Below are 19888 nucleotides of genomic sequence, written 5' to 3' on the forward strand. Positions count from 1 at the left end.
GTAGGTTGGTGCGAAGGGACGCACGTAATGAAATTCTATTTTTGGCGAGGAAAGTTTCCTAGATCTGGCTTCGAGCCGATTCATACCTAAGTTTCTTAATTTCCCGGGTTTAAAAATTCTATTTCTGGATTTGTCAGTTTCCCGACTTTTCCAAATAAAAACCTGGATTTTTCATCAAGCGTTTTCGTCCACTTTCGCAATTTGCGATTATTTGGCATGCGACAGTCATCTCCGAATTCCCATTTCCACCATAAGGTTCGGGTTATTAAAAGAGGGCGCAAGGCGTCCTTTACATTGACGTATGACAGGTTGTCATCTGGGTCCGGAGCGGTCAAAGGTCTTTCCTTGAAAACGTCAAAATGACCCCGCATTTCCCACGGTTCGTGCAGCAACCCCGGTTGTTCATCGGCAATATTGTTTTAAGCACTCATCTTCCTAGTGACACAGGCAAAAGTTGCCTGTGCGGTAGTATCAGTATAAACCACGAGTAACACGGCGCCATTTTGACGTGTGCGAAAAGCGCTGTTTGCCACCATTTTGACGTGTGCGAAAAGTGCCGCTTGCCGCCATTTTGACGTGTGCGAAAAGCGCTGTTTGTCACCATTTTGACGTGTGCGGAAAGAGCCGCTTGCCGCCATTTTGACGTGTGCGAAAAGCGCAGCATGCCGCCATTTTGAATCCATTAATCACCTTGTGACACACCGTTGCAAAGCAAATTTCCGAATATTCACAGCAAAAGCAGAAGATCGAATCGAAAATTGACGCATCGTTCAAGCGTTTTCAGGTTCAGATATCGGCAAAAACACATTTCCTTGAACCGAGATAATCATTTTCTTCATTGCAATTTTTGTTTACTTTTTCGGTTAAGCAAATATGGTGACGTTTCGAGTTGCGTCAAGAATGTTTTTATTTACTTTAAAACGCTCAATTTTCAAGCGGAAAATTCGCACGAACATTTCTAAACAATTTTATTTTATCTTTTTACTAAAGAAAAAAAGCTTTGACGATGCAATTCGAGGCAAACAGTGCCTTCTGTGCCTGTACAATCATCCGGAACCTCACGTTGAAAATCGTGAAGATGACGTCACGTCTGGTTAAGCCCAAACTGCGAGCACGTTACAAGAAAAAAAATTCAAATTTTCGTTCCTAAAACTGTCCAGAAATCGGGGGAGGGTGGGGGGGGGGACCCCTTCGCAGAAATATTCAGTTAAACATCGCGGTGGCATGAGTCCGAGCCAGAAAGGAAGTGCGAGTGCGGTCAGACTCGGCCAGACGAAATTTATGAGCTTGGGATTATTTGAAATTCCAATATTTCCAGTTTAGGAATTGCTAAGCTATAAAATTTCTATTGTATAAAGTGCCAGGACACGTTTCCAGAGTTTTTTCTCTTCCAACACCATCTATTTCCTACTAGATTGCACAAGTCCTTCGGCGCAGGGTCAGATTTGAATGTGGGCGAGTTTAGATACGAGAAAACTAAGTCGAATTTTAGCTGGACTTAATCGGATGAAATTTTAAACTGTTTGGAATTCCCATTTTTGAGATTTTTCACCTCAAAAATTTCAAAAACATTTGCTTGGCGACCTCTATTATCAAACTGCACAAGTGCGGCTTAGTTTCACGTGCGTCTGAGAAAGTAAATCTGGGCCTGGACGAGTTCCGTCATAGAAAATTCGTCGGTTTTGGGTGGTTCCGGGTTCTAAATTTCCAGACTTCTCCCGGAAAAACTTAACTGTCTCTTGCGACTGACATGACTGAACTTTTCCGGAACAAATTGAGAAATTGCAAAAAAACCGACTTAGGGACTTCTACTCATAAATAATCGATGGATAAGGCGAGTGGTCTTCAGAAAATATATTTCCAGGGGTTTTTGCTATCATAAGAAAGTAATGAAAAGCTCATTACCGAGATTAACGTTGATTTAGTGTTTAGGTGAGATCGCTGCGCCCTGGTTTCGCTGACCGCGGAGGGTCAAAAAGTAAAAATTTCGTTGGTCGAGGCTCGTCAGGAGGAACAAAAATGACCGAACGAAGAATACGTCGGTCAAAAAGTGATTTTGTTGCATATCTTATGTCGTATTTTCGCTTTTACGATGAAAACAGTCTTGAACCATATAGACCAGTACAACAATTCATTATTCAGAATCAAAGTAGAAGTTATCGAGCACATAGTTCTCCTCATATTCGTGTCCAATTCAAATTTGGCATTTGGTTGACTCGCTGTCAACTAAGTCTGTACTCGATGCATCAAAATTGCAACAGGCCTGCAAAAGGCAATTCATCGTGAATATTGAATTTCAGATGACATATTACTTACATATATGAGCGGATGTGTTATACACGAACTCGCTTGATGTCTGTCCTTTCGGATTGAATGGGTGGTTGTTTATGAATTAGGAATCTGCCGGCAGTGTATTCCAAATAATGTACGAGGACAGTCCCAGAAGTACCCGACCTGACATATAGGTGGCGATTTTTTTCTGTTAAAAGTTCGCCCATATTACAGAGACCTAACCTTAAGAAGCTTGATAAGGCCTAAAGTTTGAGGGCGCTACGTTGATTTTTGTTCGTTTTGGAGCCGCCTTTAGGGAACACGCTTTTGGAGATTTCGTGGAGAATTTGGTCATCGAAACGCGATTCGACACGGTCACCTAAAAGGTCTCGGTCCATCCTGCGCCAAAGCAGAGCCAGACTCTTTTCTTCTCGGAGAATCTGATTGACAACTGTTAAATTTTGGTTGAACGGGGTCGTGCGGGCTGCCGGAACGAACTTCGCAGTGGGCGGCCCGATGGCACTCCAGATTCGACCTCCCCAGAAATTGTGGCGAAAATCCACAAAATTGTGCTGGAAGAGGGGGGAGTTCAAAAAGTAGCGTACGTTGCATTTTTTAAAATTTTATGTCGAGTTTGAACTGAGCATTGGATGTGAGAAAGCTATGCGCAGAGGTGACCAAAAACTGTGCCCCAAGGATGTTTCAAGGGAGCGTTTGGCTAAGTTTCGTACGAATAAAGTAGTTTTCGCGTCGATTCATAACAATAAATGAAACATGAGTACATCATTTCCAACTTGAGACGGAGGGAGTCGAAAGAAGGGGTCAAAGGGCCCATTTAGTGAGAGTTTTTTTGTTTCTTCAAGACAACGCACCAGTCCGCACTTCCGCCATCGCGATGGCTCAAATCAGTCAACTTGATTTCGAACTTTTTCCTCAGCCTCCCCGTTCGACAGATTTAGCCCCCTCAGATCATTTTCTATTTCCAAACTCGAAAAAATGGCTCGGCGAAAGGCGATTTGCCGATAACGGAGAGATGGTTGATGCCTATTTGGAAACATTCGATGTTTCTTACTATACACAGGGCGTGGAACATGGCCGGGAGAAGCGTTTGAATCTCGGAAAGAGTGTTGTTATATTGAGAAATAATGTAATATTTTCCAATTTTTTTCTTTCTTTAAGCGCTAGGTCAGGTGCTTCCGGGGCTATGTTCGTACTAGCATCAACTAGTCCAGATTTGGACATTGCGGAAATTATTGCTTTGGCAAAGTTTTAGCAATTAAAATGGAGTTTTCGCACTTCGAAGACTAAAGTAGCCACCCAAACCCTCAAGTAAAAAAAAATATATATTTTTTTTCACTAATAAATGGTAATTATCAAGAGCCTTCAGTGCGAATTTCGTTACTTAATCTGCGATTAATACTCAACTTTTCCGGCTCGGAAGCAAAATTTTCCGTTTTCGAAAATGCCAAGATTTAAAAAAAAAGTTTTATGTCCAAATTGTCCATAAAACACTTGACCCAGAGGATAGATGCCCATAATTGGAACGAGCTTTCTGTGTAAATTTTGCCTACTTTCTCTTCACACCATCTCTTTAAGTCCATCCATCATCCATCAATTTCGATTATTTTTGAGTAACGGAAAACTACTTTGGCTGTTTTTATTGCAACATTTCCAATGGTAAAATTATGACTTCGGACGAAGTTTATTTCATTTAATCATGCCCACGAGATATTTATTATCGATACTTTGCGCTAATCGACACTAACTATCGATTCATGCCTGAGAGCTACTTCAGGATATCAATACTCAGAGTGCTTGACAAACGCACCGACAAACATTCAGGGGATGCAGAGCTCGTAAAAACAAATATTTATATCCAATAAAGTTAGACTCGGAATCGCTTCGTTTCCAAGATACAGGGTGTCGGATTCCTTACTTATTTTTTGATTTTTTAAATATTTCAAGAACGAGCTGGGATAAGGAAGGGAAATTAGGGACACGCGGCATGACCGTGCGTTTTCTAGAGTAGGCGGACTGTTTGCACCTACGTCAGTGGCGTCCGTGCGGCCATTCAACATTTCCACACACGTACGCTAGTGGCAGAAGTTATCGGAACCACACTTTGGAAGCAGAGCACTATTCTCCGATGAGGCATGATTCATGCACGCGTCCTCATGCCCTCTACCTCCACTAAAATTGAATTAAATGAATTTCTCATGAAGAATTGGAATATTGTCGCACTTGGAAACGGTTTTTTGGTAGGCACAGGAATGAGAAATTACGTTTTACCTTGAAAACGGCTAATTATGCAACGAACCACTAAGCGGCTTTTTTAAATTACCAATTGATGGAACGCGTAAAAATTTATATTCGTGTTGAAACTCAGTGGCGTACCATTTTCTTCGTTAATAACATGCCGTTGAGTGACCGCCCGCACGCTACTGCTTTAGGTGGAAATGTGCTGCCTGCTCCATGACGGGCACATCCGTGCCGCCGCAGCGCGTCCCTGACTCAAACCATTTTTGAAATATTAAGAAAAATGGCAATCGAACGCTCTGTATGTTGGAAACGAGGCGACTTCGGGCTTTACTAGGTCTAAATATTGGTTTTTATGAGGTCTGCATCCCCCGAGAGTTTGTCGGTGCGTTCGCGAAACACCCCGTATGACGTACGGGGTGGCGGTCGGAACTCAATATTATTTCATACGAAAACAATGCGAAATGCCTGCAAACCGAAGTGCTCGATGTAGCGGGGGATACAGGGCGTTCCAGAAGCGATGGGATAAATCAGATTCGTTGTTTGCGCTATTGCTCCAGGGAAACCTCGTATGTCTCGAGACTGAAGTGGTTTAATTCCTTGGCGATTTCCAACATGGCCGCGAAGTTAAGAGTTACTTTACTTTGGATTGATTTAGTTTGCAACGTAACAGCGAGCGACCGCGTTTCTTTCGAACGCCCGGTATTTCGGAAACGAAGCGATGCCGGACATACGTCCGGACAAAGTGCGGCGATTGTGTTTATGTTAATGCCAGTTTTCACGTTTGGTAGACAAAATAAACTTCAGCACATTCACGTGGTGGAAACGGGATAACGTTACAAACGAGCGATTGGGTTTCCTTACCAATTAACAGCCACTCGGTCGACGTTGCAAAAATTTAACAGTTGCACGAAAAATATTAATTAAAAAATCTATTTACATAGCGATTTTCCTCCCTAAAATTTTGGAACATCAGCCACATGTTACCATTGTTTCTCGTTCGGTAAATGTGAAGAAAACAAAGGCGTAAACAAGGTCCTCCTCGAATCAATGTATGTGGCTGGTCTACTTAACGTCAATCATTCGGACCCTAATATGACAGCAAACAAGGGGAACGAACAATATTGTTGTACAGTTTAATAGCTGTACAGCCCTTAAGGGACAAGTTATGTTGTTCTTGATATCGAAGAGAAGGGGTATGTTTTTAATAAGCATCAGTATTGTACTCTCCCGTCCTCTCCATGAACGCGGCATCGATAGGAATCCGGCGGTATTGATGAACCACATCACGGATTTTTTTTCGGGAAAAAAACATGGATTAATTTCGTTCAGAATGGGGGGGAATTGTTCTCCATGAATCTGATATTTAGCGTTTTAAGCACTCAAACATTTTTCTTTATCGAGAACGGATATCGGTTTCGAGTCGTCCCGGGACTTAAATAGTGAATTTGACGCGTGGAAAATCGACCGAAAGTTCGAAAGATATCGACAAAGCTGGACTCGAGATGACGCAGAATCGGCTTCCGTCTACGTACGGTGGCGGCTTTTGGCGCATATGTAACTCTCCTTTGTTCCCGAAGCAACGGGCCATCGGCCCTTTGGTCTTTCTGCCCCCGTTGCACAATTATCCAATTTTGCTAACACATTTCCCTAGAACGAGAAAAACGATCGAAAACGTAGCAATGCGGAGATCGAAAGGGAGATTCTAGGCATTTTAGTAAGGCGATGGCACTTTAGTGAGGGTTTTGGCGGAAGACGGAGTCCTGCCGGACACAGTGGGATCAGCTTTCGGTGCGTTTTACTAAAAGAGTCAAAATTTGCAACGGTACGCACGTGACGGAGAGTGGCTGCGCCACGTACCTTCTTCGCCCACATTAATGGGAATATCCTGAATTTGCACCATAGGAATTTCCTGCGAATAATTTCGACCGATTTCTCTTCAGTGGCGTACGTGCACTCTCCAGCACGTGGCAAATTTCGTATTTTCGGCAGTGAATGAATTTCGACGTTATCACACGAAAGCTCGGAACGCGCACTGCGCCTCCTCAACTCACCGAAAGGGCTCGCGCCGAGGTGGGAGGGAATTCCTCGATTGAAATCAAACTTTTTTCCATTGAAAAACGAAATGGAGGGATGAATGGAAAAATCAAACGGGAACTTGCACGACGAAGCGAAACCTCTGACAAAACCTCGCTCGACTGTCGCCGGACGATCTTCTTCGGATCTGTTTCCTCTATCGATGAGACTTTGAAGGTTGAAAATTTCACGTTCCCGCCGTTAAGTTGTCCACTTTAAATCGCTGAAATTACATCGCAAACTCGCAGTACCCGGAAACGCGACGACCAAGCAGAATTCCAAAGAAGTCGAGGGCAAAAATCCATCAAATCGAAAATTTACCAACTTCGAAGAAATGGAAAACTCCAGGTAACTCTGGATCGCCTTTCTGCAACCGGCAATTTTCAAATTTTCCCTGAGAAACGAGAATCAATTTCACATTTTCGAATGCCGAACAGAAAGGACACGCGTCATTTCCGCGAGTTTTCGCGAACCGCGCGTTTTCATCGGGACAGTTTTGGGGACATCGAAGGGAACCTCGGGACGACGCGGGTCGTTCTCACACGGAATTCCGTTCGATCATAAGTTTTTTAGTCGAATTTAAAAATTCGGTATTCCAAAGGTTATTGCCTGGAATTCCGTCGAAATAGACGAATCGCCTGGCATTTAAATTTACATATCGATTGCAAGGAGCAGTGTTAGGGGTGGAAATAGAGGACGCAGGGGCGTGCGTGCAGTTCTGAGTCGAAAAGTCACGCGTCCGATCGCAGGATCGCTTCGTCTGTTGAAACCCACCATCGAGAACTCACGCACGAGCCTCCCCTTCAAACTGCCCGTTTGTTTAACTCGATTTTACAAAAGATATTCTCCCGCAGAACTTCCACTCCCCGTGTACTTCTCCGTCTATGTAGAAAAGGGCTGAATTTCCTACCCCAAGTCAGCCCTTCTCCTCCCCATTCCGCCCCCAAACAAACCCAACAACTTCATTCTTAATGAGATTTTGCCGGATCCATAAATTTTAGCCTATAGCTCATTCCACAACATTAATTTCATTGCTAAATACTCGCTATAAATTATAATATAATGAACAAGCCAAATTGGGATATAAATAAATAGTTTAATTAAAATCTCGAAGTATTCCATTGTGTTAGGATGCACGGATAGTGCTAACGTGCCAATAGCCATTCCATTATATGCCCATTACGTATGGGATGGGTATTGTAAGAGGTGAAAGAGGTTATACCAATATCTAATATGTTATAAATGATCTATGGCCGATGTCGTGTTTTACCGGAACTTTAATTGAATTTGATTAGATATTTTGGAAAATTTGGAAAACTGCTTCCGATTATCTCGCCGATGAAGGCCGAATCAAATCTAGGATAATTAGGCGCTTTTACGTGGACAAGACTCGAAGAGAAAGTCCCATGGTTTAGTTGTTTATGCATTGAACATAAAATAATAACTGACAATTTGCATAACGGGAAAACGGCCGTATGATGGCAATTTATTGTTTTACAAGCCCCTGTGATCCGACAAATTTTAGAAATTATTAACGACCGTTCGAGGGTCAAAATCTCTAAAAATTTCATCACATGAAAGTAGTTAAACTTTTAGCAAATAAACACTCTTTTACATCATTGCGCTGTTATATTAGCACAGGAGTACAATGAAAATAAACTATGTAGAACGATTTCGAGGAATCGTAAACTCGACACAATTCAATTTTATATGTTATTTTTAGAAAATTAATTTCCCCAACGAGTCTATTAGCGGCTGTTTAAAGCACCACCAGATGTTAACATTATATAATTCGGTCTCAATTTGTGTCAAGATGCAAATTTCTATTAGTTCTTCCTGTTGTTTCGAGCTCTTAATGTAATCAACAATAGTAATATTCCACTTGACTCGTTTAATTGGACAAATTATTAGTTCTATAAAAATTTTAACTTCATCACCCAAGTTAAGTGGGATCAAGTTTTTCTCGTTTAGTGGTCATTTCTAGTTCGCTTTGTGTCGAATCACTACGGCAAAATCGTGTTTCAATTTTCATTTCTGATGGGAAAACCGTTGGGCTATGACGTGCATAACGCCGTGTCTGCACTTACCAACAGATTCCGATTCTCGTTTTGGTAAATGATCGACGGATTCGGGACAGCGGTATCTCCATTTTTGTCGCGTTTTTTTTTTCATTTTGATTCCGCGTTTAATCCAGTGTAAAGTGTCAGGCGTCATGAGTCGCGTGTCATGTGTCATAAGTCACGTGTCATAAGTCACATGTCATGTGTCGTAAATCACATGTCATGTGTCGTAAGTCACGTGTCATGTGTCACGACTGCTGCGTACGAAGAAGCGTTTAATTAATTAATTTTTATTTTGAGGAGGTTTCTTGGTTTTTTTTTAAGACACGCGTGGAATCTGGGCGGTGCTTGAGCGTTTCGTAAATGACAAAGTTGGTTAAATTCGACCGAAGTTTTCGGCCATGGCTTGAAGCTCAGGGAGACGTTTCGAAATTTGACGAATTCCAAAAATGCTCTAGTCAATGGACCAGTGGCGCAGCCGTTCCCCCTCGCGACGGGTTCTCGGATCTACGATCTGCGGCCTCGCTTTTCAGTACTAGATTTTCAACGCGGGAAAATAATTTAACTTGCGCGTCCCGAAAAATTCGAGAATTAGTCGAAGAGAGACGGAGCTCGATTTTTGGGAAGCCTTTCCGACAAAGTGTCCGGCAAACTCCGACTTTGCCGCGCAAAGAAACCTGGATCGAACTAATAATCGTCTGCGAGCCGAAAAAGTGGAAAATCAACGAAATTTACTTAAGATTTGCTTTCGCTTCTGTAGCAATTTGTTCTACCAACTTTCTTTGGCTTCAACGGTAACACTCAAAAGTTGAAAACTGCATTTTCGCGAATTTATCGAACCGAGTTCGAGTTTAGTCATGGAAAAAAAAAAAAAAAAAAAAAAAAAAAAAAAAAAAGAGAGAGAAATATCTGCGAACGAGCTTTTAATGCTTACTGCCGCTCATTAACTCACTGCTCTAAAGACTGAAAGCCCGATAAGATCTATTGCGGATGTGTACACTATAGGGTTATACGTTATTTGCTTTCTATTTGTATCATGTCTAATAAACTTAACTCGTTCACTTTCACTTTCAAACAACCATATCAATCTCAAACGGTTATCTCAAACGATTGCGAATGTCTTTTGCAATCTCGGATCAGAAGCACTTACATACAATGGACAATAAAATTGTACAATTTCACTTTTGTTTTATTATTTCAACTAAAGCAAATAATGGTATTTAATATTTAGGAGTTAATATTTAGTATACGTAATCATCTGTTAAAATATCATCCGTCAGGCATATGTTTGCAATCCAATATGCATACGCTTCATTGTCAAATCTAAACAATATATTCGATGTTTAATGTACGGCTTTGTGCTCGATTTTATCTCATTTTCCCGATATTTTGGTAAATTTCAGTCTCATTTATTTGATGTATTGTTAATGGACATCGATCGGTTTAACTACAAATTTGCCAGTGTAAATTTACTGACCTATAGATGAAAGTAAAATTAGCGGCGGTTAATATTTGATGCAGCCGATAATTTTCGAGTGGCGAACAAAATGGACAGATTGTGGGTATTTATGGCCTATTTGAATGTAATCATTTTCGGCGCGTTTGTCGAATCAATTAATGTTTGTTAAAACTACTTGCAATTTGCGATAATTCGGAATTGACATTTCGAGGAAAAAGCTACGCGAAGCACCCTTTCGGTTCCACGCAAACGTTTGCCGTACGCAACAGGCGCGGCGCGGGCCCAGGTCGTCCCCTCGGTGGCTCTTCAACGAACAATTCCTCCGAACCCAAAAGCCCCCTTAAACGGGACGAAAAACGCCACCCCTTGACGCCTGCTCGTTTCCTTCGATTTCCCTCACGTCACCGGCAGCGCGAAACCGTCGACTTTTCGCAAACGTCAAACGTCAGTTTGACACCTGACATTAAAGTCAATCTGTCAATTTTCGAGATGAACAGGTACGAGTTTGGTGAAAAACGCCACGCAAAAAACGTCAAACGTCAGTTTGACACCTGACATTAAAGTCAATCTGTCAATTTTCGAGATGAACAGATACGAGTTTGGTGAAAAACGCCACGCAAAAAACGTCAAACGTCAGTTTGACACCTGACATTAAAGTCAATCTGTCAATTTTCGAGATGAACGGTTACGAGTTTGGTGAAAAACGCCACGCAAACTCAGTCGAATGATAACGCACGAACAATTCAAAAGCTCGTTTGTTGATAGAAAATCGGTTTGCGTTCGATTTGGAGCTCGCTTTTAGTGTTCCGGTGCGGTCATGGCGCAGTTATAAGTTTTTATTTCTGCAAATCCCATTAAAAATGCCCTACGCGGGGCTGCCGGACGTTCAGAGGGGGAGAAGAATAATTGCCGCTTCAGAAGAGGGCATGTCCCAAAGGGAAATTGCACGAACGGGGGGACTGCGCTGGGGGCAAAAATTTACCCAAGATTTGCGGAGGCCCAAAAATGTTCGATCTGGGAGGAGTCGCGGGAAAGCCACCACAGAAGGCCAGGGCCGCTTTTAACCCGTATACCAAGTCCCAGCCCGAGCTTCAAAGGCAACTATCGCAAGCTGCGGGTGTTACCAGTTCCGACCAAACCATCAGGAAGAGTCTCCCCAGACCTTTTCAGCAGAGAGCGGCCGCAGGTTCCAGCTCTGTGAAAACGTTTAAATCGACGCTTGGACCACCCAAAGCTGGACAATCGAGTGGCTGACGAAGCCAGAATTATCGGCCTACAGTCTGAAGACCCACGGATTCGTATTTTAAGGAGTCAGATGGCGGGTCGAGCTTCTCGACCTGTTAATACAAAGGAGGAGCTGCTTTGGGGTGGCATCGTGATGGGTGGAAAAACGCCCTTGATTCCCACCAGACAGGCGATAACGTGGGCCTAGTGCTGCACCCCGTAGGAAGGCTCGGGGGAGGTGATTTTTTTTATTCGTGCCCGAGAGTGCACCTCCACATATCAGCGCAAATTTTCTAGAAGTGGGAGATGTGACAGTTTTAGGTTGGCCTCCCTGGTCGCCGGATCTGAACCCAATCGAGCGCTTGTGGGAGAAGTTTAAAGGAGGCAGTAGAGCGCTGCAACGAGTTGTAGGAGAATGGAGGAACGTGCCCCAAGAAGCCGCTGACGATTTAACAGAGAGCATGCTCCGTGGAATTCGTTCTTGTGTCATGGCTAGAGCAGGCAACACTGATTACGCATTAGTTTAAAAATATTTTCTTTTTTTTTTATTTTAGAATTTCTTTCGATTATTTTTTTTCTATAATAAAAAGTTTTCGGATAAACTGTGTTTTTTTTTTTAAATCTCGAAATGCCCCTTTTGCAAGTGTAACAGTGTTTTCTGGCAATTGCTCGACGATTCCGCGTAAGTGCGGTTGTGCGTATATCCCCAATTCAGTGGCGTCACGGCGCCACTTCCGAGCGGTTCTCCAAGGGAGGTTTCGACAAAGCGACACGTTCATCATTTTTACCTTCATTAAATGCACCTTTAATTATTTACCCTCAAATTACTGACACCAGGATTGTACAGTTCTGACGGTAGGCTATCCAAGAATTAAAATTTATAGGACGATAATAACAGAACCGAACTAATTTTATGTCGTGATATTCCCAACTAACAAAACATGCAATGAGTAAAAGTAAAACGCTGGAACATTATAATTACCATAATTAGAAACGTATTAAAATATAGATAAAATGATGAAAACCGAATCAATTCAGATTATAAGGGGAATAAGCGTGTTATTATTCAAACGCCGCATATCAGGCCTTTCGAAAAAGTTCCAGTTTCGGTACTTCAAATCACTCCGGTGTTGGAAGTACACGTTGAACCCGTGAAGAAGTATCTTCAAGGTGTTTTGAGCAATTTCTAAACACACCAATTTCGACTCGGTGATCTACTGGGAATATCGCGCTTTCCACGAAGCTTCTCGAAAGCTTTCGGCGAATTTGCAGTTTCAAAAATCCAGTTTGGGTTGCTTCTGCCGGCAATTTGTCCCGAATGCTGTGCCCTTTCAAAAAACATTTCAAAGGTTCCCGAAGAGTTCTTGAGGAATTTGTAGTCCTGAAAACTCGTGCTAGTCCAGGTCAGCAGGGCGGCCCTCGAGCGAGCGCAGTACCAAGAGCTCCAGGCAGCTGTGCCTACTGGAATTGACCGGAAACGTGAATTTCCGAATATCTTTTTTTTTTGTGAATCCTCCATAGCTCTTCGTTCAATTTCCTGGTGGCCGGACTGTGTCCCCGGCCCGGCTTCTCCAGACTTGAAGCTTCCGGGAGTTGCGTTAACGCAAAAGGGTACCGAGAGTTACCTCTGAATGTGCCCAACGTGACCTATCCTCATTATGAAGCAACATTATGACAAAGTGCCGGCAGAAAGCTCCAGATCAAACAGAAACGATTTACATCGCAGCTTAAAGCACATCCCAACGCTTTCGGTTATTTACGGCACGCCACTGACGTGAATTGTTGCCAAATTTATCATTTTCGTTTTTGCGGGCTCGGTTGGCGCGTCCAACACTGACCATTTTGTTGCAATGCAAAAGATCCTGCAACCTGAAGCGTTATATTATTAAATTAGGTATCTCGTACGGTGCGTTGTACCAGGGAGAGCCAAATGGTAATAAACACATTTGCAATGGTTCCAACCGCCTCATTTCCCCAGCAAATTGTGTTTATACCATACCCGTATAATTTATGTCAGTATTTTATACATATTATGCATGTTTAATGGGTAAATTTGTTTTTCGTCTATAAACTTTACGAGCTTTAATATTTGAGCAGTTTGTTTGGATTGTGCGTTTTACAGCAAAGCAATGATTACATGCTGCGATAATTGGGCTAGATAAGTAATGCGAAACTAGAAACTCCTCGTGTCTTCTTCATCTACGGCACTTTAACGGCATAATAAAACCGACAGGAATAATCAGAAATAACTAAACTTTCTTTAGCAATAAACCTGCAAAACGGCGGCATTTCTCTCATAATGGCCGGTTTCAAGGCCACCGAAGGATGACCAACGCGTCGCTTCCGGGCACACACGACCCGTACGAGAAACATCAATTCGTACCTCATTTGAATAACGAAATAACATTAATGACATCTGCGATTTTTGAACACACATTGCAACACCACGAAACGCGACTTTTTGACGGAACGTGCGGCGTTGCCGCGCGGCTTCCCCGAAAGTTTTCCGCGAAATTTTCAAGGGGGGAAATTTGCATGAAGCACTTATGAGTGGACTCGTAATACTCCTTGAAGGTAATTTCCGCCGCACTTAATATTTTGACCAGCTTGCCGAAAGTATATCAAGTTTTAAAGTTTTTACATAAAAATTGTAAATTTCAGATTTCTGCCCAGGCCAGAGTTAAATTGCATTTGTTTCAAAATAATTTCATCTCCTTACGAAAAGTTTTAAAAGTTTAAATTGGACAACGTAAACCAAACGAAGTTTTATGAGTTCCATATACATTATAAAAGTAGTTACCGAACACGAGTTTCCTTTTTGTGTATAACAACTTTCTGAAAAGGGAAGAAGTTTCGGTAAAAAATAGCCGGAAACAACGAAAATATGTCTGAAAAAATATTCTGGGACACCGCGAGTTTTTGGCAGTTTTTGGGGGGTTCCCTTTTCGGTCGTTGAACGTGAGCAGCGCTTAGGTACGCCCAGTATGTGCTCCACGAATCCCGGAGCGTCCCTACACCGAATTCCTTGAAAAATCCACTCGCACTTCCTAGATCCGAATTTCTGGTACGACCTGCTGCCTTCGGCAACAGCGTCCGCGAATTTCCGCTCTTGCGCAGAACGTCCCGATAATTTTTGGGAGAGCAACGAAGTGTTTTAAGATTTTTTGAATTTCGGCATTTCCGGACCGCTCTCTCAGACACTCGAAATTCGATAACGTAATCGACTTAGTGCTGTCGATCAAAAAACGTCGTTTTTAATCTGTCGAGCCGGCTTGTGGTCAGTTCCACCCTGAGGGCTCTTCCGGGGCGTTTGAGGCAGATTTGCAGGAAGAACACCTTTGTCCGTTGGAAAAAGACGCATTTTAGAGAGTGGTGGGATGAGCCTGCAGCTCACTGGGTCTGCAGCGGCCCCGTTTTCAAGTGGAACCGTTCCAAATTGCGGGCGGTACCGCGCAACTGTTCCGTCATTCAAAAATGGATTCAGGAAAAGTCCGGCTTCACTCGAAATTTCAAAGCCCTCAGTGAAATCGCAGCACCACGCCGGAAAGACGCTAATTGGGAAAACGCATTTACATTTTTGAAAGTTGTCAAAATGACATTTAATGACACACTCCTCCTCCCCTATTGATTTGCGTACGCGGCGGCGCTTTTTCAATGAATTTATGAAGTACTGACAAAGCGGCAATAGACAAACGCACGCTCTGATTATCCGATTTTCGAGAGAAAATTTATGACGTCATTTTTTTGCAGCTGATCCGATCAGTTTTCGATCTACGGGGAGTTTTTCAAAAGTCTTGGGGCCCGATTCCCCCCGTCATCGCCGAAGATCGCTCTTGGAGCAATCGGTCAACCGGCGGCCTTTTAGAGAGATTTCGGGGCGGAACTCAGTGGCGCGCGTAAAACGTTCCTATGGACGCCATCGAGGAATTTACTCTGAGACACCTCCAATCCTCCCATCGGAAGGTTCAGGAAGGGCGAGTTCGTTTTTGGAATTTATTTTCGCTTGTTTTGTTGAATTTCCCGCGGCCAATCGGAGCGACGCAGGGGAGAACCAGTCGCGCTGTCGGACCGCCGTCAGAAAATGCTCTCGCGCCTTTCCGAAAATCGGAGATGTGGCGTCGGTGGCGCGAACTCGACCGAAAGGGCGCCACCCTGTACACTTCAGGGGCGTCCCTCGAGGGCCTCGGCTCGGAATTCAAGACTCAAAAATCCTAGCGACGTGACGACCCACGGCACTGGTCGCTGAAGTTCTGAGAGAGCCGAGCGGTGGCGGCGACCGCTGACAGTACGAAAGCTCATGGCGGGGCGGCAGTGTCGTGCCCGAAAAATTTCGGACGCGTCCACGCGGAAATCCCGAAAGCGGGCGCACGGGCCCTATTTAGCGAGCGGAGGAAAATCGCAATTTAATAAATCACGAGAACGGGGCGTTTGCGCAACTCGAGCTGTGACAATACTATCTCATTACAGAAATATTCCAGCACGACTTAATCATTCAATTTGCGTCACCGTTTTACGTTTCAGCCGAAGGTTTTTAATGAAAAATATGATCGATAACTATAACAATAAATAGGCTCGCTGCCTGCCTATAAAGTTACTTAAATTTATATTTATGGCGTTTTCTATTTTCAGTTTCAGTCAATAAATTAAACCTATCGGGCACAACAGCTTTTAATGTTGAATAATAATAACAAATTCAGTTCAGCCAATTGCGAAACGCAGTGATTTAGTTCATTGTTACGGCATTGCAATATATTGTTACAATCTTGTTTTAATGGGGTAATTGTTGTTATAAATGCAATTATTATTACCTGATGTAATGTTTATCTGATTTGTGTTTATTGTGGACATTTTTAAAGCGGCGAACGCTCGGCGTCATTGCGAGATAATTATTTTCTTTTATGGAGAATTTTTTAATTAAAATTGAAGGAATTTTTAAAAATACCTCCGGCCTCCACAATGCGCAATTTTCTTCTCGGTGCTAATTATTTTCGCTCATTATCTTTGGCACTTATTAACGTAACCAATTACGGTCTCCGGTTATAAATAAACTTTCGACAATGTGTACGCTGAAAACACGTATAGAAATTATTAAATTGCTAATGGTCTTTTACCGTTTTAACCGTTGAAATGATATTAAATTTACCGCGCAAATTCACCAAATTACCCATTTTTATTGCCTGCTAATCAAAGTTGTTACCACTGAAACGTTTAATTGGCTCGGGGAAACGAAGTAGGACGCGGCACATCAAGATTATGTTTTTCTAATAGAAATTACATTATTTAACGTGAAAAAAAGGTAAACACGCAAAGGCGGCTTATTACGGCTTTCCTTCCATAATTACTCGGACCGTTTAATAATGCCACGCTTTATCGGAGTGCAGTTTGCCAATTGCGGACCGGCTGATACCTCACGAGTGAATTTGAGGTCGACGGGGCACTCGGCGAGAAACTGCGTCCGACGACCGTCCGGTCTTGGGAGAAGTCGCCGAACCGAAGGGGCATAAGTATTCCGGACGACGGCCGCGAAATAAATCCCTTTCGATGGAGAATTCTTCCATCACCTAAACGCTTTATCTATACACAGAGGGGAGTAAGGAATAAAAAGGGCGTTCGAATGGCATAAAGGGGGGAAGTGCACCAACCTATTAGCAATAAATCACCTTCATAATTGGATTTCGGCACTGTACGAAAATTTTATACCCCCAGATAATGTGCACCCTTCCACCTTTTATCACGGACACAGTTGCCAGATAAAAGTGTCATTTGCGTAATGGAAGTTGGCGATTTTAAATTTTATTATTGGGGCGATGTACGCGCATTCCGCGTCGGAAAATAGGGAAATAATCGTGTCGTAATGTCCCCGACCCGAAATCGACCGTATCGATCGCCCCGACGAAGCAGCCGGTCCGAACGTCGAATAATAACAATTATTCGAAGAGGTCCCGATAAATCGTGTTTGATTTAGATTTGATTTGACGGGTCGTCAATGAGGTTAATTAATTATGACGAAGAACCGGCCCGATATTAATAAATTTCGCCAGTGCCCCTTTGTTGGTTCGGGTAAACAATCGAAATGGTAAAAAAACGCAACTGCACAGCTGGGGAGCAGCTTTGATGATGGAGCTTTTTTTCGGGGGCCGACGGAACGCTCTCGTCCTCTGGCATTTTTCCACAATCGCCATTTTAACACACGGAAAACTACTTGTTACAAGGAATTTTAATTAAATGAGTCACGCACTTAATTGCGTGAGAAAATACTATGGCGTTCGCTCCGCATCAAAGTCGGTAATTACAGTGATTACGGCTGCGTTGTAAAACATAGATTTACATGCGGTTAAAATTGGAGCGAACATTTCGGATTACGTCCCAAAAATGCCTATCGCGGCTCGCTCGAAGGAAACGATTCAATTACAGTACGGCCCTGTGCCCTTTTGTACTGAACAGCATCGCGGCCATGTTACCAGTAGGACCGGATTCTTGTACATCCAAGGTCGACGAAAGGAGAAAAAGAAGTCTGGTTGTAAATTAAGGTGTGTGTGTGTGTGTGTGTGTGTGTGTGTATGGATGTGTGTTACAGGTTACATTGTAGGGAATAGCTATGAAACTCCGTGCGTGAAATAACGAAATAACGAGTCTGGATGCAGCGCAGTTGGGCCTAAAGATCGATTTTGGGGCATCGCGGAGTACGAACAGCAAAGGAATCTGAGCTAAACACCGTTTTTGTCGAGCTTAAAAAGCGCATTAAAAACCATGTGCCAAGGCAGTAAAACAAGCCTCAAAGCGCGTAAGGTATTATTTCAAAACATGTACTGAGTACATTGTCACAAATTCCGAGAAGTCGTATAATACTTTGTTAAGTGGCTTTATTATGGTGTCTAATATTACTAAATTGTACGATGGCGGACACCTTGTAGAACCTTGGAGACCCGTAATGATGTACGTGGGGGACCGAAAGTTCCCCATTGGTTCGTCAAAAATTTAAGTCCGGAACGCGTCGAATACTGTTTTTGGATTGCGCACTCCTTTGCCGCAACAAAGCTTTACACAGGATTACCAGTGTGACGGACAAAAGCACTTTTTACCTCTTCTCTTATCGAACCCCGCGTATATTACGGCGTCCTCAAGTTCTGCGACAAATTCTGAACGCATTTCGGCATCGCGACGTCTAAGATCAACAGTCGTTGAAAAATATTAACCCGACATTGCAACTGCATGGGCCTGCCCGGTCGTCCGACCTAGCCCCCGTGGACTTTTTGTGGGACGTCAGCTGGAAGATTTGCCGTATTTAAATAAACTCAACAATACGAAATATCTCGTGCAGCTCAACAAGTACCTCCTCAAAAGATTTAAAAACAAAATCTTCAGGAATTTGAATTGCGGTTTACCCACCGTCAAGTTAGTTCGGGTTAGGGTTAGGTCAAGCAGGACCCTTCGACCAATTAACACATTAGTTTATAGTATTATTTTTTAAACGTTCATACTTCCGTCGTTATTTATATTTTTTGTAGTTATTTTCCGGAAAAGTTTCATTTCGACATGGAAATATGTTTAGAATTTCCCAAAGAACTCAAAAAGGTCGTGACACGCGTGGGGTCCTATAAAGAAAAAAAATGAAAAAGCAGGTTTGTCTGTTGCATGCGCAATCCTGTATACGTGTCTGACACGTCAGCAACGCGCGCAACTAGAAACAATGCTTGCTGCGTTCCAGCATTTTTCCGAAAATTATTTCCTTCAGTTTTTGACGAATTTATGTGGGATTTTTGGTCCTCCCTGTATATGCACGTGCTCGATCCGCATTAACGATACCGAAAGCACGGTTAAATGGCCGAAGAGAAAATTACCCTACATCATGACCCGTTTTAGATTAAACTTGTTCGATTTGCCTATTCGTAGGAATAATTTTTTGTAGTCTCTATAGGTTTTGAATACTTTTGCAAAGAGGGTTTGTGTAATACCTTCGTCTGCCCTTTTTCACCCAAATTTTCTGGCACCTAACGTGAGACACCCTCTATTTTACTATCTCATCAAATTCTATTCCTGGTTCGGCGTATTTTTTAATCGATGTTCCCCTGGTTCCAGGACTTGGGTTTTTCCAATAGAATATCCAGTGTTTTGCTATATTTTTAGATTTTCCTTCATGTAAAGTAAGTTTTTAATTAACGTTCCTATAGAAATCTCTGATAGTTTCTCAACAATCCCCAGCTCAACAAGAAGAGGGTCTTCGTTTGGATCATTTCTCGAAGATTTCTCAAGTTTCTCGCGCTAATTAGTATTTTCCTAATACAACACCCAGTAATTCATTACGTTTTTTCCATTCTGTCGAACAATGGAAGCATTTTTTAATTAATGTATCTAATGAAATCCTCAATAGCATTCCAGCGATTTCCACCTGAATGAAAATATGTCCGAGTTAAATTCCAGAGTTTTCCCAAGTTTCTTGGTCATTTATTCGTTTACGGGGTGTTCGTGAACGGATGGAAAAAACTTTAATGGGTGAATCCTGGCCCGAATTCGAGACGATAAGTTCGCACAAAAGCTTCTC

The 19888-nt window shown here is 42.7% G+C and overlaps 1 protein-coding gene and 1 long non-coding RNA gene across 6 annotated transcripts in view; one reads left to right on the top strand and one right to left on the bottom strand.

The window, feature by feature from the left end:
• The window catches only part of LOC136349475 (TOX high mobility group box family member 4), a 114616-nt gene that overhangs the window by 41927 nt on the left and 52801 nt on the right, over positions 1 to 19888 (bottom strand). The window lies entirely within an intron of this gene.
• Positions 8467 to 11948, top strand: LOC136349518 (uncharacterized). The gene is made up of 2 exons (XR_010733817.1): positions 8467 to 11584; positions 11644 to 11948. It is a non-coding gene; the product is annotated as an uncharacterized lncRNA (long non-coding RNA).

Source organism: Euwallacea fornicatus, chromosome 38 (assembly GCF_040115645.1).
Source record: "Euwallacea fornicatus isolate EFF26 chromosome 38, ASM4011564v1, whole genome shotgun sequence".
Taxonomy (NCBI): domain Eukaryota; kingdom Metazoa; phylum Arthropoda; class Insecta; order Coleoptera; family Curculionidae; genus Euwallacea; species Euwallacea fornicatus.